This window comes from Erythrolamprus reginae, chromosome Z (assembly GCF_031021105.1).
Source record: "Erythrolamprus reginae isolate rEryReg1 chromosome Z, rEryReg1.hap1, whole genome shotgun sequence".
Taxonomy (NCBI): Eukaryota; Metazoa; Chordata; class Lepidosauria; order Squamata; family Dipsadidae; genus Erythrolamprus; species Erythrolamprus reginae.
In genome coordinates, this window is record NC_091963.1 from 61,975,291 (window position 1) to 61,993,431 (window position 18,141).

Genomic DNA, 18,141 nt, shown 5'->3' on the forward strand with positions numbered 1-18,141 from the left:
CTATTTAAACACTGTTTTAAGTACAAAAGAGTATTCATATCTGAATCTTGAAAAGTGCTTGCATCTTTTCCAAGTGATGCTCCAAAAGCTGTTCAGCTTTCCCTATGCAAAAGCTTTAGTGATTTGAAAAGAATGGCACATCATTTATGTTGTCATGAACTGCAGAGTATCTCGCTGAAATATTTTGCACAGCCACATGTCTATGGAGATTTTCAATCATTCAGGTCATGTTATCCCAAAAGATGATTTTCCTTTTTTGGGGGGAGTATAATATTTCCCCCTCCACCTTAAAGAATACATAAGTGGAAACACATATATCATCATTATCAATCATATCTATGAATACGCACATAGGCCAATATCTAATGGTGTATATATATAATCTTATATTTATTTATTTATTTTATTATTACAGTTGGAAGGGACCTTGTAAGTCATCTAGTCCAACCCCCTGTTGGTGCAGGAGACCCTACATCATGCTAGTCCAATAGCAGTCCAGTCTTTTCTTTAAGGTCACTAGTGTTGGAGCATTCACCACCTCTGCATGCAAGCCGTTCCACTGGTTGATCACTCTCTCAGTCAGAAAGTTCCTCCTTATTTCCAGGTTGAATCTCTCCTTGGACAGCTTCCAACCATTGCTCCTTTTCTGGCTCTCTGGTGCTTTGGAAAATTATGTATTCCCCTTTGGAAAATAATGTGTCCCCCTCCTCCCTGTGGCAGCCTCTCAAGTATTTGTGGACTGCTATCATGTCCCCCCTGGACCTCCTCTTTGCTAGACTATCCATGCCCAATTCCTGCAATCTTTCCTTGTATGTTTTAGTTTCTAGTCTCTTTATCATTCTGGTTGCTCTCTTCTGCATTTTTTCTAGAGTATAAATGTCTCTTTTGTAGTGTGGTAACCAAAACTGAATGCAGTACTCTAGGTGTGGTCTAACTAGATCATTATAGAGTGATATTAGCACCTCCCTTGTCTTGGAGTGTATTTCCTCTGTTTATGCAGTTTAAGATTGTGTTGGCTTTTTTAGCTGCCGCTGCACATTGTTGACTCATGTTTAGTTTGTTGTCCACTAAGACTTCAAGATCACTCTCACATTCACTGCTGTTGAGAATGTTTTCGCTCAGTTTGTATGTGTGTTTTGGGTTTTTCTTACCTAGGTGTAGGATTCTACTTTTCTTTGCATTGAACTTCATTCTGTTCCCATTGAACTTGTCTGTCTAGATCCCTCTGTATCCTGAGCCTATCCTCTGGGGTGTTGGCCACTCCCGCCAGCTTGGTGTCATCTGCAAATTTGATTAGTTCCCTTTCTACTCCCTTATCTAAGTCATTAATAAATATGTTGAAAAGTCCAGGGCCTAGGACTGATCCTTGTGCTACCCTGCTACTGACTTTTTTCCATATGGACATCGACCCATTTAGGACTACTTGCTGGGTGTGGTTGGTCAGCCAGTTGCCAATCGAACTGGTAGTGTTGCTGTCTGGTGTAGTTTATAGTAAACTAGCAATCTAAGAGCCAATCTATATCGAGAATAAAAAGAAAGACTAACTGTAATCTAAAATAGAAAAAAAAGTGAAAAAACAGTATACAAGAATTATAAACATTATATATATATATATATATATATATATATATATATATATATATATATATATATTCGTAGATTTTCACGGGTACAGGTATGACGGTCTTGGTATATTCGGGTTTCTTCCCGTGTAGGATTTGGAAATTTCTGGCGACGTTTCGATGAGGTCCCACTCATCATCTTCAGGCTGGTGTTTCTGTCCTTGTTCTCAGGCGAACACTGCGAGACCTAAGCTGCCTTCCTTCTATAAATACTGGTGGCTGGGTGTGGTTTGATGGCTCAGCAATTGCCTGCTGTGTAGAAACTTCCTGGTGAGTCAGAGGGGTAACAATTGGGGTCGTTGATGTAGCTGAGGTATGCTGATTAGTTAATGGTTGTAGATTAGGCGTGATGTCCTGAGTAGTTGGAACTTGCAGGCTACTTGATTGCTTTACAATGTGTGTCCTGAGTCTGGTTTCTGTGGCTGGGATATGTTTGAGGGCTGGTTTCCAGATGTCTGGTAAGCGAGAGGTATCATCCCGCTTGTTCATATTTTGGGGATGTTTTTCTATCTCGATGGCTTCCATCATTATTCTTTTGCTGTAGTGTTCTGTTTTGGAAATTAATTTGGTACTGTCAAAATTAATTTCCAAAACAGAACACTACAGCAAAAGAATAATGATGGAAGCCATCGAGATAGAAAAACATCCCCAAAATATGAACAAGCGGGATGATACCTCTCGCTTACCAGACATCTGGAAACCAGCCCTCAAACATATCCCAGCCACGGAAACCAGACTCAGGACACACATTGTAAAGCAATCAAGTAGCCTGCAAGTTCCAACTACTCAGGACATCACGCCTAATCTACAACCATTAATTAATCAGCATACCTCAGCTACATCAACGACCCCAATTGTTACCCCTCTGACTCACCAGGAAGTTTCTACACAGCAGGCAATTGCTGAGCCATCAAACCACACCCAGCCACCAGTATTTATAGAAGGAAGGCAGCTTAGGTCTCGCAGTGTTCGCCTGAGAACAAGGACAGAAACACCAGCCTGAAGATGATGAGTGGGACCTCATCGAAACGTCGCCAGAAATTTCCAAATCCTACACGGGAAGAAACCTGAATATACCAAGACCGTCATATATATATATATATATATATATATATATATATATATTTAATGAAGAAATGTACATGTACATATAAATGAATAATGAAGTTTCTTTCACTTAACTTGTAAACTTTCTTAAACTTTTAAATTTACATATGTTCAACTTCTCTGCCACCCAATCCTGTAGGACAGAGGTCCCCAACCCTTTTTGCACCAGGGACCGGCTTTAAGCGATCAAGAGAGGAATGGGTGAATGAATGGACGGAGGGTGGGAAGGAAGGAAGGAAAGAGGGAAGGGACAGGAACAGAGGAAGGAAGCAAGGAAACTTATGAAAGGGGAGAGTAAGAGAGGAATGAGTGAAGGGAGGGAGGGAGGGAAGAAGGTGGGAAGGAGAAAGAAAAGAAGAAATAGAGGAAGGGAAGGTAAAAGAGAGAAAGAAAAAGAGCAAGAAAGAAAGAAAGAAAGCAAGAAAGAAAGAAAGAAAGAGGGAAGGGACAGGAACAGAGGAAGGAAGCAAGGAAACTTATGAAAGGGGAGAGTAAGAAAGGAATGAGTGAAGGGAGAGAGGGAGGGAAGAAGGTGGGAAGGAGAAAGAAAAGAAGAAATAGAGGAAGGGAAGGTAAAAGAGAGAAAGAAAAAGAGCAAGAAAGAAAGAAAGAAAGAAAGGGGGAAGGGACAGGAACAGAGGAAGGAAGCAAGGAAACTTATGAAAGGGGAGAGTAAGAGAGGAATGAGTGAAGGGAGGGAGGGAGGGAAGAAGGTGGGAAGGAGAAAGAAAAGAAGAAATAGAGGAAGGGAAGGTAAAAGAGAAAGAAAAAGAGCAAGAAAGAAAGAAAGAAAGAAAGGCAACTTCAAAGAAAGGCTCACTGAGCATCTCTCACTCTCTCTCTCTTTCTATCCCTCTCTTTCTCTCTCTCCCCCCTCTCTCTTTCTCTTTCTCTCCCCCTCCTGGACTCCCGGATCGCTCGCTTCTCCGGCCAGCAAGCCGGCTGCCAGGAAAAGCATCGCGCCTTTTCAATGCCCTTCCCTGTGCTTCGGAAGCCGCCAAACGCCATCAGAGGGGCGTGTCAGCGGCTTCCGAAGCACAGGGAAGGGCTTAAGCCGCCGCCTTTTCCCTTCCCCGTGGGAGCAAACATGCTTTGCACCTTCCTAACTCCCTCCCCCCCAGCCAAACCCCCAAAGCATGTTTGCTGCCACACGATTTAGCCAGGACAGGAGCGAAGTAACGTGGAGGATTGGGGAGCTGAAACCGGGCGGTTTCAGCTTTCCAATCCTTCATGTTACTTCGCCGCTAAATCGTGTGGCAGCGAACATGCTTTGGGGGTTTGGCTGGGGGGGAGAAGTAGCACCTTCCTAACTCCCTCCCCCCCAGCCAAACCCCCAAAGCATGTTTGCTGCCACACGATTTAGCCAGGACAGGAGCGAAGTAACGTGGAGGATTGGGGAGCTGAAACCGGGCGGTTTCAGCTTTCCAATCCTTCATGTTACTTCGCCGCTAACTCCTGAGGTGCGGAAGTTCACCTTTGGCGTTTGGCTTCAGAAGCGGCGCGGCTTTTTTAAAAGGACGCTGCCGGCCTGGGGGGCTTTCCAGAACCCCCCCAACCCCCAACCCGGGTTCAGTGGGGGGCTAGGAACCCCCCCAGCCCGGCAGCGTCCTTTTAAAACAGCCGCGCCACTTCCGAGCTAACTCCTGAGGCGCGGAAGTTCGCCTTTGGCGTTTGGCTTCAGAAGCGGCGCGGCTGTTTTAAAAGGACGCTGCCGGCCTGGGGGGCTTTCCAGAACCCCCCCCAACCCCCAACCCGGGTTCGGTGGGGGGCTAGGAACCCCCCCAGCCCGGCAGCGTCCTTTTAAAACAGCCGCGCCGCTTCCGAGCTAACTCCTGAGGTGTGGAAGTTCGCCTTTGGCGTTTGGCTTCAGAAGCGGCGCGGCTGTTTTAAAAGGACGCTGCCAGCCTGGGGGGCTTTCCAGAACCCCCCCAACCCCCAACCCGGGTTCGGTGGGGGGCTAGGAAGCCCCCCAGCCCGGCAGCGTTTTTTTAAAACAGCCGCGCCGCTTCCAATCTAACTCCTGAGGCGCGGAAGTTCGCCTTTGGCGTTTGGCTTCAAAAGCGGCGCGGCTGTTTTAAAAGGATGCTGCCGGCCTTGGGGGCTTTCCAGAACCCCCCCAACCCCCAACCCAGGTTCGGTGGGGGGCTAGGAACCCCCCCAGCCTGGCAGCGTCCTTTTAAAACAGCCGCGCCGCTTCTGAAGCCAAACGCCAAAGGCGAACTTCCGCGCTTCAGGAGTTAGCTCGAAAGCGGCGCGACTGTTTTAAAAGGTCGCTGCTGGGCTGGGGGGGGCTTCCTATCTCCCTGCTAGCCCACTCGGAATGTGAAATTCAAAACAGCGTTCGGATCCCCCCACCCCCAGCAGAAGCCAAGGACCCCCAGAGTGGGGCGGCAGGGGAGGCAACCGCCTCTCCACTCACCAAGTGCCGGGATACGAGCCAAGAAGAGCCGGGCTGGCTTACTTTCCTTCCTTTCCGCGCTGATGCAGAGCCACTCGAACAAAGCGTCACGCCCCCCTGACGCTTTTGGCGGCAAAAGAGCCCAGGGTCACTTCGGAAGCCGCCGAAAGCGTCAGAGGGGTGCGACGCTTTGTTCGAGTGGCTCTGCATCTGCGTGGGAAGGAAGGAAAGTAAGCCAGCCCGGCTCTTCTCGGCTCGTATCGCGGATTTGAGCTCGGGAGACAAACAAAAATGTCTCTCCCCTCCCAGCTCTTATCTCGAGTAGCTCGTAAGTAGAGCAGCTCGTATGTCGGGGTTCCACTGTATATTACTTTCCGATATTCTTATTCTTAAATCTTAACTCCTTTAAGTCTGTATTACATAATTTGTCTAATGCTGCTACCATTTCTACCATTTTATCTATAATTCCTTTGCATTAATTTCAAAATACTTATTTATTTTATCTATTTTTATTTTCAATCCATTTGTAAAATTTTCCACAAATATTATAAAACTCCAAATATTCTTTATCTCTAATTTTCATTGTACATCTATTCATTTCAGCACAATCCACAATCTTCTTTAACACTTCTCTTTCTGTTGGTATTCCATCCAGTTTCCAATTTTGTGCATATACAATTTTAGTTGCAGTCACTATACCAACAATTAAGTTTATTTCTTCTTTATTAAATTATTTAAATTTATTAAACTTCCGGCTTGGTGCTGCACCACTACGAGCAGCTGACGGGAGCTTCACCAGACTAGCTCGAACTTTTGTCGCCTTTGTGGCTGGCTTTGGCAAGGTTTGCTCGTGAGAAAAGGACCAGTGGAGAAGGGAAGTTTTGGGGTGTCAGAGGGAGAAGGGTGATCTCCCGTACGGCACCAAAAACACCCTTAGATCGGGTGCAAAAGAGATCAGGCTGTCAATGGCCGATCAGAAGGTAGGACAACCAACCATAATCAGCGGAAGCAAATAACAAATGCAGCAGTTCATATTGGACTTGGGCGAAAAGTAAAAGTAAAGTAATGTCTATACGAAGAAACAGTAAGATTTACTTTTTTTTGGGTTGCCAAAAGCAGCGAATATAACTTGTTAAATTGACAGGAGGAGTGTGTGTTGGTGGGGAGAAAACAAAAGTCCTAAAGAAATCGAGAGCAGAAGAATGGGAGGAGACGCAGGATGAAGGCAGACAGTAGGAGAAGAGACTGTCTGAATAATCAACATTACAGAAGGATTTTGGCACAAGAAAGACTTTTGGCTAACAAGAACTGTTTGAGACCTTCGGGGTTTGTTTCAAATTTTTTGTTTTTTGTTTTATTCTCCCTCCGATGAGGAAAAGAAGAACTTAAGAGGAGTGGCTACTTTGTTACACTTTCGAAGGTGACAGACATTCTGTGGTGCTGAGCTGAAGAAAAGACTGATGCAATCGTATAGAGTCACTCCACCGGCCCCTGTTTCCCCCCCCCCCAATCCTGGCTCTTCCATGAAATTTTCTTTTTCTCTTTTCTTTATTGTGGTATTAAATTCCTCTCTCTTTTTATTTCTCTCTCTTTCTTTGGACAGAAGCTCTTGTATTTTTGTATCTCTTTTATATTGAATGCCTTTTCCTGCACCACAAACAGACAGTTTTATTGTCTCTTCCTCTAGTTTTTGCCTCTGTTTGCTTGCTTTTTTCCTCTTCTCTCTCTTCTTTCATTTATCTATCTCCTGAAGTGACTTTAGTCTGTATTGTTATATCTATTACAACTATTACTAAGCATCTTATTTACTTAGTACTTAGTAATTTAGTATTTAATAATATATTTCTTATAGTACAGTACCTATAGTATAGTACCTATCATAATTAAATATAAATTGTTGTAATAATTTAGTAAATATTAATATTAAGCATTAATATCTCAAGACTTATAGGTAATATAATATTTGATACATATGATATAGAGTTGTTTTAAATATACTGAGTAAGATTGAGCTAGAGTAGATCATATAGAATAATAGTACTTGAACATACCACAGAGATAGACAGATAAGTTATACCTTGGCATAGTGTGAATATTGGAAAGTATTGAAATTGTTGAAATTATTGAAACTTTTAAAGATATTGTATGCTTAAGTGTGATAGTTTAAATAATCTAATAACAATGGCTTGCAGAACAGTAACACGAAATAAATGAGAAAGAAGACAAATAATGCAGCTAACTATCCCCACGAGACAAGGTTTATTACAAAGTATGTTGGCAGAAGACAAAATATCGACATCCTCATCGCAAGGTATGGAAGTTACAATGAATACTTTACAAGAGACACTCCTAAAAATGCAACATAACATTACAAGAAGTCTAGATGGGGTAAAAAATGTAATAAGTGAGATGAAGTATAACATGGGGAAGTTTGAAAAAAGAATAGGAGACATGCAAACAGCCCTATCGAAGAATGAACAGGCAATAGCAGTTGTTAAGAAGAGAACAGAAGAGACAGAAAAGAGAATAGAGAAGACAGATGATAGGTTAGAACTTATGAACAAGAATCTGGAAGAGGCCATACTTCAGTCAGAAATAGAAAGATCTGCATTTTTCTTATGGATTCAAAATGTTGAAGAACTCAGAGACTAAAACTTACCCAACCTAATGGTGGAAATCCGTGGTCTGGTGCTAGGCAGACCAAAACAAGATATGGCAAAATAAATTGATGATGTTTACAGGATAAATATGAGTTTTGCAAGATGATTTAGACACCTGAGGGAGATACATGTCAGATTATTGAAGAGACAGCTGAGAGGAGATTCTAAAAGCAACAAGAGGGGAATGTTTAAGACACAGAGATAAGGAAATTCTAACATTAAAGCAAATTCTCCAGAAAATTAAAGAAAAGAGAAGAAGATACCAATTTTTATCCACTCAACTCAACAGAAATAGAATACTATTTAGATGGCTTGTTCCCGAAGGGATGCTGGTAACATGGAAATGCGAAAAAATATAAAATTGATACAATAGAAAAGACACAGGAACTCCATGAAGATATAGTGGCAGAGGAGGAACAGCACAATAGTGATGAAGTGTTGGGTAAAAGTCAGGAAGAGATAACAACAGAAACATGAATACAGGGGCCGGAAGAAGGAGGGGCCAGAGGGACCGGAGAATGAAAAAGAAGGTGCACGACTTAAGGGGCGGGGCAAGGCCGGTGCGACGTGCAAATTTGGGGCTCCAGATTTGTACTCGAAGTTTCCGTTCGTAAGCCATGATAACGGAGACAGTTCCTCATGGTTGAGGGTGCTGAAGAAAGGGGAAGTCTCAAGCAAGGGGGGGCATGCAAATCCCCCTCGGCGGAGAGGCGGATCCCCGTGAACGGGCGGGGAAAAAAGTTGCGGTTTACCCTCAACCCGAAGGCCCACGCTAAACTGTCATCAGGGAGTCAAAGCTACAGTCGGTGTAAGCAGCGGAATCGGCAGAGCGCAATAGCAATCCATCATTATTTCAAACCAGACGGTGTTGAGGCTACCTTTTTTTCGAGAGTTGTGAGTCTCCTGGAGTACGGTAAAGCGGCGATCGTTGTGTTCGGAGCACGAGTAGAGGAAAGTAAAAGGAAGTTGAAGTGAGCAAGAGGAGGTGAATGGCGGACGCTACATGGTGAGAGATAGAAAAGCGGAGAGGAAGGAGGTAAGGAAAGGCATCCTGGTTTGGTCTCAGTGTGTTTGCTGGCGGGTGGAGCAGCAGAGTGGAAGAACAGCGTTTACCCTGAGAGAGAAGTGGCGGAAACAAACTACACTGAGGAGAAAGGAGACGCGGAGGGAGAGGAGAAAGAAGGAAAGCGGAGTGGCGGAGTGGCAGAGTAGCGGCATAGGAGCGAAAGAAAAAGAAAGAGAGAGTGGAGAGAGCAAAAGCAGAGGAAGATTTGCCGATTTATTTTGCCTCTTTTGAGGCCGGGAGAGCAATCGGGGTTTTTTGAATCAGCTGCGTAGCGGCAGAGTGCGGCGGAGAACGGTGGAAGCGACGGAAGTGGCGAAAAGACAACACAGAGGGAACGAGAGTCGAGGAGACGAGGAGACAAGGAGACCGTTTACAACAGACGTCGAGAGGTGACGAGGGGCGACGAGAAACTCACGATAGAAGGACAAACACCTCAGCTCAGCCGGGAAAGTTGAAATCTCATTACTTATTTATTACTCTTAGACTGTTCTTCTGTTTTTTAGTTTTTAGTTTTTTCTCTTACTTCTTACTTGTCAATAAAACTTGTGTACTTATTAACTAAGATATCTTAAACAGCTTAAATATCCCAATTATTATAAATCTTCTTAATCTTAAACCCTTATTATTAACTGTTATTTAATTGTGAACATTATTAATTATTAATAGATTTAATAGCTTTAATAGATTTGATAATTAGTATTTAGTATTGGATAAATTGAAAATTAGTGTATTTGATATTTAATAATTGATAAATTGATAAATCCATTTTATGAATTGTAATATTTATGATAGTATTTACTAATATTTATTAAAGAACAATTTATTATTTATTAATAGTTATCAGAAAGTATATAAGCATAAGCATAAGTATATAAGTATATAAGCATAAGTATACATTTATAAGATTTTTAAGATCACAAAACCAGATTTATTGTTACCAATTTATATATAAGCCATACAACTTACATAAGCTCTGTACTACCCATCAGATTTAATTAATTGTTTTATTTAACTGACTTATCCATAGCCTATTTTGTATTACTAGAGGATTTGAAAGATAAGATTGACTTTGAATAGTGGTTTATCTGAGATTAGATGGTGATTTATTGAATGAGTTGAATTAAAGTAAATTAATAGTGATAATATAAATTATATATAAAGTACATACTTAACAAACCTTACCAGTAATTTGGGATTTTAGTAGCTATTAAATCACAGTAAATTATTCAAATTTTTTAGACATAAATATATTATGATGAAATAAAAAGGAAAATTTAGGGAAATGGTCTGAGGGCAAATGAAGGAGTGATTTAAACTTGTAAATCTATACAATTAAGACGAGTCAATTTAATCTATACGTAAATATCTTCAGATAAATTATAAGAGAAACACATTACTTTAAAAAGAGGAATTTCATCAGAAAATCCATTAAAAAAAAGAAAAGAAAACGAACCTTGCATTATTAATATTACAAGTAAAAGCCTTTCAAGCATGTCAACAACCTTTACTAAAACATCTAAGAAAACAACTATTGCAGGAAGTCCAAACATCTCTAACCTGAAGCAGACCACGGAGATGGCCTCTATAGAAAAACAAAGCCAACTACCGACCTTACAATCAATCCAGGCCTCTTTAGACCTCATCCAAGAATTCATGGCGAGAAGCCAAGAAGCTTCCACTGTAACTCAGGAAACAACGGTAAAAAATCAAGAAGAAACCAATAAAATTTTTGAGAAGATGGCAGATAAGACAGAAGGTCTAGAGGCAAAAATGGAATCTGTCCAAGATGCGGTCAATAACCACGAACTCAGAATCAGAAGTATGGAAGCCAACATAACAAAAACGGATAACAACATTGTTCTCGCCAAGGGAAGGCTAAAGGCGGAAAACAAGGAGTTGGAAGGGGCCGTAGCGGTTCTAGAGATGGAGAAAGCCTCTTATTACCTCCATTTTCAAAATGTCCCGGAACAGGCGGATGAAAATTTAACTTCCAAAATGGTGAAGATATTAATGGAAAACTTACAAATAGACGAGGACGAAGTGAGGAACCACATAGACGAGGTCTTTAGGATTCAAACCAACTACGCCAAAAGGAATAAAGTTCCAAGAGAGGTACATATTCGTTTCACAAAAAAACCTGCAAGAGATGTGATTTACAGAAGCACTGGAAACGAACAAATACTGTATAATGACAGAGAAATAACTATATTAAAACAGATACCCAAGAGAATAAGAGAGAGGCGTAGAGAGTTCCACTTCCTGACTGCCAAACTGATGAGGAAAGAAATACCTTTTAGATGGCTGATTCCAGAGGGCTTATTGGTAACTTGGAAAGGCAAAAAGTTTAAAATTGACTCATTCGAAAAAGCTGACAATTTTATTTTGCAAAACCTGGAAGGAGAAACCACATTCGGTCCTGAAGGAGGTCCTCAGACCAGACTAGAAGAAAGTGAACAAGGACAACAAAGCTTAGAAAGTGAGAAAGATCTTAGCTCAAGAGAAGAAAGTAGAGTGATAACAAGAGCAACAGCGAAAAAGAAGTAGAAAGAAAAGTCCACAACACCAACTACAACAAAATACATACATAGACACAGATAAATAACAAATAATAAATATAGAAAAGGAATATCAGCAAATAAATAAATAAAGGGTTAAATAAACAGATCTAAACAAGGGAAGAGATAAACTAAGAAAAGGGGAAAAACTTATTTAAATAAAGCAAACGGGAAAAAAAATGAAACTTCTTAAAATATTTTCAGTCAATATAAATGGGTTAAACTCAACTATAAAAATAAAACAAACGATGATCAAGCTCCAGAAAGAAGAAGCAGACATAATCTGCTTGCAAGAAACACACATTAGATCACAAGACCAGAATTTACTTACAAACAAAAAATTAGGGAAACTGTTCACAGCGCTAGCAGAAACAAAAAAAAGAGGCATAGCGGTGTATGTAAGAGAGAGGTTACAACCGGAATTAATTTACGCAGACCCAGATGAAAGAATCCTTAATCTGAAAATCAAAATTGGTCAAAGTCCTGCAGTCTTGATGGTGATATATGCCCCAAATACAAATCAATCAGAATTCTACCAAAAAATAAATGATCAACTAACACAACTAGAAGGGAAAAACATTTGCATGATAGGAGATTTCAATGCAATTCCTGACACAAAAAAAGACTATAAAACAGCAAAGAAAAAATCCCAGGACAGGAAAATCTTACCTAACAATTTTTTTGAATTAGCAAGAGAATTCAATCTACTAGACCTATGGAGAGAAAGACATCAGGGAAACAAGGAATATACCTTTTTTTCAACTCCACACCAATCGTGGTCGAGGATAGATATGGCTTGGGGAGACCTAGATATGGATAAGTGTATAGAACAAGTGGAGATTGGTCCCAACATATGGGCAGGTCACCACCCAATTATAGTTAAGATAAAAGAACCAAATAATAATAATTTCTAAGATGGTCCCTAAACCAATCACTACTTAAGGAAAAAAAACTATATTGATCAGGTAAAAAGGGAATTAACCTTTTTCCTTAAAGATAATTGGAATGAAGAGACTTCTACACAAAATTTATGGGACACCTTAAAAGCATACATAAGGGGAGTCACTATCTCATATTCTTCCAAAGTAAAGAAAATTAAAAACCAAAAAATTAAAGACTACCAAGTTAGAATCAAACAATTAGAAACAGATTTACAACAAGACATCTCAAATGAGAAACTAAAAGAGGAAAAAGATAAACTAAATCATCAAATTAATTTAATGGCTCAGGATGAATTAACATGGAAATTAAAAAGGGCTAAATTAGACCACTTTGAAAATGCAAACAAGCCGGGTAGATGGTTAGCCTACAAACATAAAAAAGAAGAAAATGAACGATATATCCATTCGTTAGAAGATAACAAAGGAGAGAGACAATCTATGATAGAAGGGAAAAAACGAATTGCCACTGATTATTATATAGAACTTTATAAAAGGGAAATAAAATCGTTAGAGGAACAAAGGGGGTACATAACAAAATCTGATCCGGGAGAACTGACTGATAATGAAAGAGAAAGGTTAAACAAAGAAATCACGATAACTGAACTGGAGGAAACAATAAAAAACCTGAAAAATAACAAAGCCCCAGGCCCAGACGGTATCATCTGTGAATTTTATAAAGAATTCTCTACTGATTTAGGAGACCTCCTACTAGTACTATATAATGAAGTACTAGAAAAAGGTACAATGCCTAATTCCTGGACAGAGGCAATCACGAGTTTAATCCCTAAAAACGAAGCAGAGAAGCATAGGATCCAAAATTACAGACCCATTTCCCTGTTAAACGTGGACTACAAAATTTTTATGAGCATAATGGCAAGTAGATTAAAAGTAATCTTAAACAACAAGATACATCCGGATCAAAACGGCTTTTTACCCGGCAGGTACATTAGAAATAATACGAGGATAATATTGGACGTTTTAGAATTTTATGAAAAACATTCGGATAAACAATTGGCTCTTATCTTTCTTGACGCCCAAAAAGCATTCGACAATCTAAATTGGGGATTTATGACGGAATTAATAAAACAAATGAAATTCGGCCCCAAATTTATCAGAATGATTGAGACAATCTATTATAAACAATATACAAGAATTGCAATTAATGGGGATTTAACAGACAAATTTCAGATTGTAAAAGGGGTTCGCCAAGGTTGCCCATTATCTCCGCTATTATATATTCTTGCTACAGAAACCATGTTAAGGCAGATCAGAGCCAATGTAAAAATAAGAGGGCTGAAAATCAAAGGTCAAGATTTCAAACTGCAGGCCTACGCTGATGACTTAGTCTTGATACTAGAAAACCCACTGGAATTGGGGAAACACATAATGGAGGAGGTGGAAGATTTCGGCAGGGTAGCAGGCCTAAAAATAAACACCCAAAAAACTAAAATTATAACTAAAAATATGATGAAAGAACAAGAAAAAACCCTGGAAGAAATTTTGAAAATTAAAATAGCCAAAACAGTTAAATACTTAGGGATCTCACTCACAAAAAAATGTAGCACCATCAAGGAAAATAACTATGAAATATTATTGAAGACAACTGAGAAACAATTAAAAGATTGGAACAAATTGCAAATTTCGCTACTAGGTAGAATAGTGACAATCAAAATGTCAATCCTGCCGAAATTTTTATACCTCTTCCAAACAATCCCGACAAAATTAGACAATCACTTCTTTAATAAACTGAATAGAGTCATTTCTAAATTTATATGGAATAACAAAAGACCCAGAATAAGATTAAAATGGTTACAAGATAGAACCAAAAAAGGAGGTTTGGGTGTACCTGATTTCAAAGCATATTATTTAGCAACTAATTTACTCTGGATCAAAGATTGGATAGAGATTAAATCAGAGAGACTACTGGCACTAGAAGGCCACGATATGCTTTCTGGCTGGCACAACATTTTATGGAACCAATATCAAAAAATCCCATCTTACTTTAAAAACCACATGATCAGAGACGCTTTAATAACGACATGGTTGAAAATAAAAAAAGATCACTATACAAAGATACCTAGATGGTACTCCAGTCTGGAAGCTTTCACCCACCCGAACATCACAGAATTAAAAAATATGATAACTTATAACCACTTATTAAATACAGAAGGCAATATAAAAACAAGAGAAGAGCTAGCAGAACAAAATATAAATACAGGTTAATATTTTCAAAATGGCAAAAAGACATTAAAAATGAAGGAATACTGGCACAAAACAAATCCCTTGATAAATTAATATTAGGAGGGGGGGAAATTTTTATAACAAAAATATATAATTACTTAATAAATTATGAAATGGAAACCGAAATAGTAAAAGGATCAATGACCAGCTGGGCAAGGAACTTCGGATACAACATTTATATCAATCAATGGGAGACAATTTGGAATAAGAACTATAAAATTACTAAATCAGTAGCATATAAAGAAAACACTATAAAAATGTTCTACAGATGGCATATGTCACCATCAAGACTAGCACAGATTTTCCAAATTGCTGGAGATGTACGAACCCAAGCGGAACTTTTTTTCATATGTGGTGGACTTGTCCAAAAATAAAAAAATTAGAGCAAAATCAGAACCTGGATATATGAAATTACAGAAATTAACCTCTTACTTAAACCTGAGATCTTCTTATTAGGGATAATAGATATGAAAATAAAGAAAAAAGATTACTATATAATTCAACACATTATAACAGCAAGCAGAATAACAATAGCTCAAAATTGGAAAAGAGAAGAGTGGCCAACAGACAGAGACCTGATTAAAAAAATATTAGACTGTGCCGAATTTGATTCTTTAACACAAAAATTGAAAGATAACACGGAAACAAAAAATATAGCCACATGGGATAAGTTCTACAATTGGATCAACGTAAGGGAGAAAGATAAGGAAAGAAATAAGGAAAAAAATAAAATAAAATAAAATAAAAAACAAAAATAAAGAACTGAACAAAGACATTCATTTAACAATTGCAATATTTTATTTATTCGCTGACTCCTTCTCAGAGACCAAAATCAAATATAAATATAATAATTATAATACCAAACACAACATTTAGAAAAGAAAATCTGAGATTAACAATTGTGCAAACTTGAAGAGATAAGATTTCGCTGATACAAAAACCGGGAAAATAAAATAAAATAAAATATAGCTGCAAACTGGCAGCGGGGGGGGGGGAAGGGGTGTTTGGTGTTACTGTTTGATGTGGCATGTTCGATTCTACTGAAAACGATGATCTTATGCGCATGACATGAACATCTTGTTTTGTCAATACTGTTCTGTACTGTCTTTTATATTTGTACATATTCAATAAATATTATTTAAAAAAGAAAAGAAAAAGAAGGTGCAAAAGCGAAGATGCCCACCAAAAAAAAATCGAGAGCGGTTTATAAAGTCAACGACCAATAAAAGACCAGAGGACTATGAAACAAGAATATTATTGGTTAATGTAAATGGTCTCAATTCTATGATAAAGAGGAAACGTGTACTGATGGACTTGGGGAAACAAAATTTAGATATAATTTGTATACAGGAAACTCATATAAAAGATAAATACAATAAACTGGAATGCCTAAAATTAGGAAAAATGTTTTGTGCATCGACACAAGTGAGAAAACGAGGTATAGCTATAGTATATGTAAAAGAATGGCTAAATCCAGAACTGAGATATGCAGATAAGGAAGGGAGAATCTTAATGATTGAAGTTACAAATGGTGGAAATTTATGCCCCAAACTAGAAACAATTTTTTTAAATTCAAATTTATATAAGAAAATAAACAAAATAAATTGGCAAAACATTTGTATTTTGGGTGACTTCAATGCAATTGTGAATAATAAAATGGACTATAAGAACATGGGCAAATAAAATATTAGAAGACAACTACCAACCTCATACACTGATATGGTTATTGAATTTGAGCTCCAAGATATATGGTGGAAACTTAATCCAACAGTACATGTTTTACTCACAAAGGTCCTGGTCCCGGATTGATATTATATGGGCAAATTTAACATTATTACTAGAGACCACAAAGATACAGATACAGACTAACAAAATCAAAGAGAGAAATAGATGGACATTAAATCAAAGTATTCTCCAAGAAAAGCAATATTTGGATAAGATAGAAAAGGTTTCTTCAAAGAAAAGCCCAAAGAGCAGACCTCAATATAAAATGTCTGGGCTACAATGAAGGCAGTTGTAAGAGGCAAGAAATAATAAACAACATAAAGAAAAACTAACTACAGTTAGAATTGAAAAATATAGAAATATTATATCAGAAAGATTTAATAAACAATGAATACAAAGAAACTAGAGACCTCATAAAACACAAAATTAACTTAATTACTCAGGAAGAAATACTGTAGCTCGAAATACAGTAGTACCTCAAGATACGAACCCCTCGTCTTACGAACAACTCGTGATACGAACCCGGGGTTCAGAAAAATTTTGCCTCTTCTTACGAACTTTTTTCGAGTTACGAACCGGCGTTCAGAGACTGCTGGGAAGCTGCGCGGCTGTTTTAAAAGGTGACAGCCGGGCGGCGGGGCTTCCCAGAAGCCTCCCGAACGCCGGTTCGTAACTCGAACAAAGTTCGTAAGAAGAGGCAAAATTTTTCTGAACCCCAGGTTCGGTTTGGGAGGTTGCTGGGAAGCCCCCCAGCCCGGCTGTCACCTTTTAAAACAGCCGCGCCGCTTCCCAGCTGTCTCCCGAAGCCGAACGCGGAAGTTCGGCTTTGGCGTTCGGCTTCAGGAGACAGCTGGGAAGCGGCGCGGCTGTTTTAAAAGGTCGCAGCCGGCCTGGGGGGTTTTCCAGCACCCCCCGAACCCCGAACCCGGGTTCGGGGGGGGTGCTGGGAAGCCCCCCAGGCCGGCTGCGACCTTTTAAAACAGCCGCGCCGCTTCCCAGATGTCTCCTGAAGCCGAACGTGGAAGCAGCTGCTACGAGCAGCATTTCACCTTCCCTCCCAGGCAAAAAGATGCCGGGGAGAGGGGCACGCCTTCCGCCTGGGAAGTCCGGCCCCATCATCCCAGAATGCCGGCCTTTTTGCAAGGGAGGGAAAGTGAAATGCCAGCATTTCACCTTCCCTCCCAGGCAAAAAGAAGCCGCGCTGCTGCTCCAGTCGCCTGGTCCTCTCCTGCCTCCCGCGCCGATGTTCCCCACTGTGTCGGGGGCCGCCACCGAATCGGATGCACCCTCGCCATTACCGCTGCCGCCGCGCCCACTGCCCGCCCCATCCTCGCTGGAGGTCTAGCCAGAGCCGGAGCCAGGTCCGCTCGGCCGCGCCTCCTCGCCCGCCGACCAGGATGCTGACCTGCTACCTCGTGGCGCGCCCGCCGCCGGCCCGATCCTGCGCCTCCTGCTTCCCCCCCCAGCCAAAAATACAAAGGCGGTCTGCCGCTCCCACGGAGCAATGGGAAGCTGAAGCCGCCGGCGGTTTCAGCCTCCCTTTGCTCCACGCTGCTCCGCCCTGCCTGTCTTTGTTATTTTGGCTGGGGAGGGGAGCAGGAGGACCTTCCTGACTCCCTCCTCCCAGCACTTCACCCAGGACAACAGGCAGGGCGAAGCAGCGTGGGGCAAAGGGAGGCTCAAGCCTCCTTTGGTGGTGGCAGCCGGCTTCCCGGTTTCTGAGTTTTGGGCTTGCACGCATTAATTGCTTTTCCATTGATTCCTATGGGAAACAATGTTTCGTCTTACGAACTTTTCACCTTACGAACCTCCTCCCGGCACCAATT

At 40.4% G+C, this 18,141-nt stretch overlaps 1 protein-coding gene across 2 annotated transcripts in view; it reads right to left on the reverse strand.

The window, feature by feature from the left end:
• Positions 1 to 18,141, reverse strand: part of HECW1 (HECT, C2 and WW domain containing E3 ubiquitin protein ligase 1) — a 318,946-nt gene that overhangs the window by 86,156 nt on the left and 214,649 nt on the right. The gene's annotated exons all lie outside the window — the stretch shown is intronic.